Raw genomic sequence first — 6,223 nt, 5'->3', positions numbered from 1 at the left:
AGCCACCATGCCCAGCCCTCCTCTACCTTTGCTAGCAATGAAAACTTCATACCTGACAGTCAACCTGGATGCTTAATGCTCAACCATTCCCTCAACATCTACACTGCCCCAGGTCCAGATCCTTGTAAAAATGAGATGTTCCCCTAGGAAGGAGGAACACACTCCTGGGTTGATTTCAGCCTCCAGATACCAAGACAGTTTAAATGCCTCCTCCTCCACGATGGCTTCCCATATGTCCCCTGGAAGTGAGCTCCTTTTCCTGAATGACCCATAGCACTCTGTCCCTTTCATACCCTTCTTAGTGTCTGCCCTAGTTAATAATTTCTGTTTTCTGCTTTTTATTACAGTGACTGAGGTGTGGGTCTTACTACTCCCACTCAGATGTAAACCCACTGAGGGCAAAACTCATTGCTGATTCATCCCTATCAAGCCTACTTCCTGGCATGTGGAACGAATGAATGAGTGAATGAGAAGACGAACAAGGCAAAGGGCTCATGAGCCTGGCCAGTATGGCATGTGGAATGAATGAATGAGTGAATGAATGAGAAGATGAACAAGGCAAAGGGCTCATGAGCCTGGCCAGTATGGCATGTGGAATGAATGAATGAGTGAATGAATGAGAAGATGAACAAGGCAAAGGGCTCATGAGCCTGGCCAGTATGGCATGTGGAATGAATGAATGAGTGAATGAATGAGAAGATGAACAAGGCAAAGGGCTCATGAGCCTGGCCAGTTAGGCTGTAAGAAGACAGCAGAGCCTTCTGCTTGAATCTGCTGCCTTGCTGCCCACCGCAGGCTAAGGCACAAAGACCCTCAAAGCTGCTGCTGCAGGTCCTTTGGAGGGGAAGGCAGCTGGGCTCCCTGGCTTTTCCATCTGGAGCAGGAGGCCCAGGACAGGCGCTTTAAATACCCTCCAGCCACACCCCCAGTCTACTGCCCCTGGAACCAATGGTGAGAGTCACAGGTCAGAAACCAGGATTCAGGTCACCCCTTAGAAGGAACAGGGCGTAGATGGGATCACATTGAATCAGAAAAGGCTGAGGAGGCCAGGTCCAGAGCTGTGCACACTTGGGAGTAACGTGGTATTTGAGATACCGAGGACAAAAGAGCTGCGGCCGTCGGGGGCAGGACGCACTATCAGAGGACCTTAACCTCTGCCCCCAAGAGGGGTTCACACCCCAGGCCACCGGCTTCAGTGGGTTTACAGTGGGGCTCTGGGCAGGTGCAGCTCAGGGCAGGTGCCCTGAGGGAGAGCAGGGCTGTGAGGGGCTGAGGAGGCTGGCCCAGAATCTCCCTGTGCCCGCCTGGAGACTGCAGTCCAACTTCCTGGTCGTGCCCCAGTTCCCAGGAATTTTCCAGCTCCTGCTTAATAGCTCCATCCTCTCTCCATCTGCCCCCAGCCCGCTCTCAATTTCCAAACATTTTCTTTTCTGCTTCCAGTTAACCCTTGCTCTGCCCAGTACCAAATTTCTGTCACTGCCTCCTCCAAGACCTTCTCTTGTATTTTGCCCAAAGCAGGTGTCAGAACCCTTTCTGAGGGCCAAGCAGCTTGGTGTTAGAAGGCTGTGGTTGAGACTCCCGGCTCTCCTACTCCCTTCCCAGGGCTTGGGCACATTGCCTCCAGTGCCTTCTCTCTGCTTCCTGATTCTCCCTTGAGAGCTTGGACCATAGACCCGAGCACCCTTCCTGCTCAAGGACACACTCCATTCTGGGTATACACCCAACAGAAACACATACTTATGTTCTCTAAAAGATGTGTATTAGAAGCCGGGCACAGTGGCTCACGCCTGTAATCTCAGGACCTTGGGAGGCCAAGGCATGTGAATCACTTGAGCCCAGGAGTTTGAGACCAGCCCGGGCAACATAGGGAGACTCCATATATACAAAAATAAAAAAATTAGCCAGGCATGGTGGTACAAGCCTGTGGCCCCAGCTACTTGAGAGGCTGAGGTGGGAGGATTGCTTGAGCCCGGGAGGTCAAGGCTATGGTGAGCCATAATTGTGCTTCTGCACTCTAGCCTGGGTGATGGAGCAGGAGCAAGACACTGTATCAAAATAAAATAAAATAAAATAAAATAAAATACTGTGTATTAGAATGTACACATTAGAATGTAGACTGTAATTAGCTATAGTATGTAATATAGTTTCAAATATCTAGAGGGAAGATATTGAATGCTCCCAAAACAAAGGAATGATAAGGCCAGGCGCAGTGGCTCACACTTGTAATCCCAGCACTTTGGGAGGCCGAGGTCGGCAGATCACCTGGGTTCAGGAGTTCGAGACTAGTCTGGCCAACATGGTGAAACCCCATCTCTACTACAAATACAAAAATTAGCCGGGCGTGGTGGCAGGCACCTGTAATCCCAGCTACTAGGGCAGCTGAGTCAGGAGAATCTTCTGAAGCCGGGAGGCAGAGGTTGCAGTGAGCCGAGATGGCGCCATTGCACTTCAGCCTGGGTGACAGAGCAAGATTCTGTCTCAAAAAAAACAAAGGAATGATCAATGTTCAAGATGATAAATATGCTAATTACTCTGATCTGATCACTAAACATTACATGTACGGAAACATCCGTATGTACCCAATAATATGTACAATTATTACATTTCAATTAAAAAAAAAAAGAGCCAGGCACAGTAACTCATGGTGTAACCCCAGCACTTGGGAAAGCCAAGGCGGGAGGACTGCTTGAGGCCAAGAGTTCAAGACCAGCCTGAGCAACATAGCAAGACTTCACTTCTATTGTTTTTAATAAATAAATAAAAGGAAAAGAAAGAAGATGTGTGTTATAAGAGAACGTTCATAGAGCACTGTTCCTAAGAACCTCACACTAGAAGCTACCCAAATGCCTATGAACTGGAAAAGAGATAAGTAGAGGGTATATTGATGCAGTGGAATGATACACAGCAATGAACAGGACTCAGTAACAACTCCACACAACACCATTCATGGATGCCTCTCCTAAACATGATATTGAGCAAAGAAGCTCAACACAGAAAAAGTGCTTGTTATGTGGTACTTTTGATGTGTATCAAAAGTACAAAAACAGGTGAAATAAATCTTTGCTGTTTGGAAATTAGAGTAGTGATACGCTTGCTTTGGCACTGGGATAGTGACTGGTAACAGCCTGGGGTGGGGTCCGGGGGTACCTGAAATGCTCTTTTGCTGGGTCTAGGTTGTGGTTACATGCGTGTGCTTGGTTTGTGAAAATTCATCAAGCTGTTTCTTATGATATGCACCTTTCTGTGTGCATATTATATTTCAAGAAAGGTTTAAAAATGATAATGTATATTCATTAAAAATGACTTGGAAAATACAGGACCGTGAATTTTCTTTTAAAAGCAGGTTCAGGTTGCAGCGCAGCAGAAGCAAGCTGGTCCCATCAAAGCGGGTTGGTTGCAAAACAATGTGTGCCATATCTTGTGGTCCTATCTTTGTAAGTAAGTCAATATATTCATTTACTATACTAATGGTGGTTAGTTCTGGGTAGTGGGATTATAAGTAATTTTAAAATTTTTATTTACTTATAAATAATCTACAGTGATCATGTATTACTTCTATGCTTGAGCCAAAAAAGTTATCATAAATTTAACTTTTAAAAGCTGTATGCATCTCTGGAGAAGCAGGCCAGGTCTAGGACTGGGGAGTGGAGAACACAATGTTCTCTTTCTTGTTGGAAGATTGTGTCCCTGGGGTGAGACGTTGATTGAAAGCTGCTAGGGGACCAGTCGCCCCAATGCCTATCAGAACAGCTCGATAACACTTTTCCTGCTTAAGTGCTCCGTCCCAGGCTTGCCATGATTGAGTTCCTTAGATTTCATTCCATTGCTTGATTTGATTTGTTCATGGAACATTTCTGAACACTGTGATTGAAAGCTGCTAGGGGACCAGTTGCCCCAATGCCTATCAGAACAGTTCGATAACCCTTATCCTGCTTCAGTGCTCCGTCCCAGGCTTGCCAGGATTGAGTTCCTTAGATTTCATTCCATTGCTTGATTTGTTCATGGAACATTTCTGAACACCTGTGCCCTTGGCAGGGGCTGCCCTGCATTACAGACACTGCTACCAGTGCCCCTGAAAGCCAGGCATTATCATACTGAGGACCAGGCAGGGCTAATGGCAAAGTAAACGTTGTTGTCTAATCTTTCTGCCGGGCCAGTCTGGTACAATGAGATGATGTGGCTTCCTTGCTGGCAGCCACGGATCAGCCCTGGCTGACAATCAGATCTCATGGGAGCATGTGATGGCAGAATCAGGATTTCCTTTTCCATCCCAAGGTTCCTCTGGTAACGGGGGCTGAGTGGAATGGCTTCTCCAAGTGCCCCTGGGACAGAGGCTGCAGCCATCATCGAATGTTCATGTCACACACTAACCCATGAACAGAAACCGGGTGGATGTACATGGTCACACAGTCTGGCCAGGGACCAGAGCCTCCTGAGACCTAGGTTCAGGTCCCACCTGTGTCATTACTTAGTTATGTGAACCTGCACTGATCACTTAACCCCTCTGAGCTATGTCAGTTGGGAAACCATATAATAATTCTTTTTAAAAATAATTCAAAGCATTCAGAAAAGCACAAAGAGCCACAGAAATATAAGCACTGCTGTGTTGAGGGAGGTTTGCAGATGACCTGACCAACAATGTCACCTTTCCCCATTTCAGATCACTCACATTGCCTGAGCAGAAAACCACCTAGCAGAGCACTGAAAAGGTCTCAAAACACGGAAGAGCAAGAGGCAGCCAGGTGGATCTTTCTGGAGATTTCAACGAGGTTTCCAGTCCTGTTTTCTATTGCTGAAGACACTGATGACAACTTAACACACATTTCATGACTTACAACAACTCACATTGACTATCTCACAGTTTCTGTGGCTCAGGAATCCAGGCTCCATTCAACAGAGGCCTCTGTCAGTCAGGGATGTCAGCCTGGTCTGTGGTCTCATCTGAGGCTCGACGGGAGAAGGATCTGCTTCCATGCTCACACGGTTACTGGCAGGATTCAGTTACTTACAGATTGTCACACTGAAGGCCTGAGTTCCTTGCTGGCTGTCGGCTGGAGGCCACCCTTGGTTCCTTCCCCTTGGGCCTCTTTATAGGGCAGCTTTCTTTCTCAGAGCCAGCAAGGGGAAGAGTCTATACAGAGAGTGTGCTAGCAAGACACAAGCTACGAGCCTGTATAATGTCATCACAAAAGTGACATCCCATCTACTTTGCTGTATCCTGTTGGTTAGAAGCAAGTCCTGCCTACACAAAAGGGGAGGGGATTACACAGGGGTGTGAACACCAGCAGCATGAATAATTGAGGGCCATCCTAGAGTCTCTCTGCCATACCCCTGAATTGGTGGCAGCAAGCATGCCAGCATCCCTCAGGGTGCTAAAATCTCCAATGTGGAGAAACATTTTCATCCTCACCAATCAGAGAGCTTCCCCTCAATGTGATCCAAATATCCATCCAGGTGGAAAGAAAGAGCCCCTTCCATACCAGCTTTCCCTTGAATTGACCACAAACGTGCCAAAGGCAAGGCCTATTCCTACCACGCTCAGGGATGTACCTCCAGCAGCTAGAGCATCCCTGCACGGTACACAGCGAGTGCACAATCAGACATTTGAATGAATGTGTTAAGGGGCTTGCAGGTTTCTGCCTGGGGCATCTTCCTTCTGCTTCCCAAATATACTTCTCCTCTGCTTAAAATTCCCATGTGGACCCCAGAGAAGCTGTGCCCCCAAAATCAGTGCCCATCCTTGGGCTCCAAGCTCCCTCCCTTCCATTTGGTGGCAGCCTTGAGTAAGGAGATTCCATCTGGTGCCCCCAGAACTTAGGCAGGCACCGTCAGGACCATCAAGTTCTTCGTATGAGTGCTAGGATCAACCCATACTTAAGGTGATGGATACTCCAATTACCCTGACTTGATCATTACTCTTTCTATGCATGTAACAGAATATCACAGGTATTCAAAATATATGTAAAATATTATGTTTCCATAAAGAGAGAGAGGGCCAGGTGCACTGTGGTTCACTGTAATCCCAGCACTTTGAGAGGCTGAGGCAGGAAGATTGCTTGAGCCCAGGAGTTCGAAACCAGCCTGGGTCGCATAGTGAAGCCCTGTCTCTACAGAAAATACAAAAGTTAGCTGGGTGTAGTGGCTCATGACTTTAGTCCCAGCTACTCGGAGCCTGAGACCAGAGGACTGATTAAGCGTGGGAGGTTGAGGCTGCAGTAAGCCG

Source organism: Macaca nemestrina, chromosome 12 (genome assembly GCF_043159975.1).
Source record: "Macaca nemestrina isolate mMacNem1 chromosome 12, mMacNem.hap1, whole genome shotgun sequence".
In the NCBI taxonomy this organism is placed as follows: Eukaryota; Metazoa; Chordata; class Mammalia; order Primates; family Cercopithecidae; genus Macaca; species Macaca nemestrina.
The sequence above is the reverse complement of the archived record's forward strand: the minus strand, read 5'-3'. Positions refer to the sequence as shown.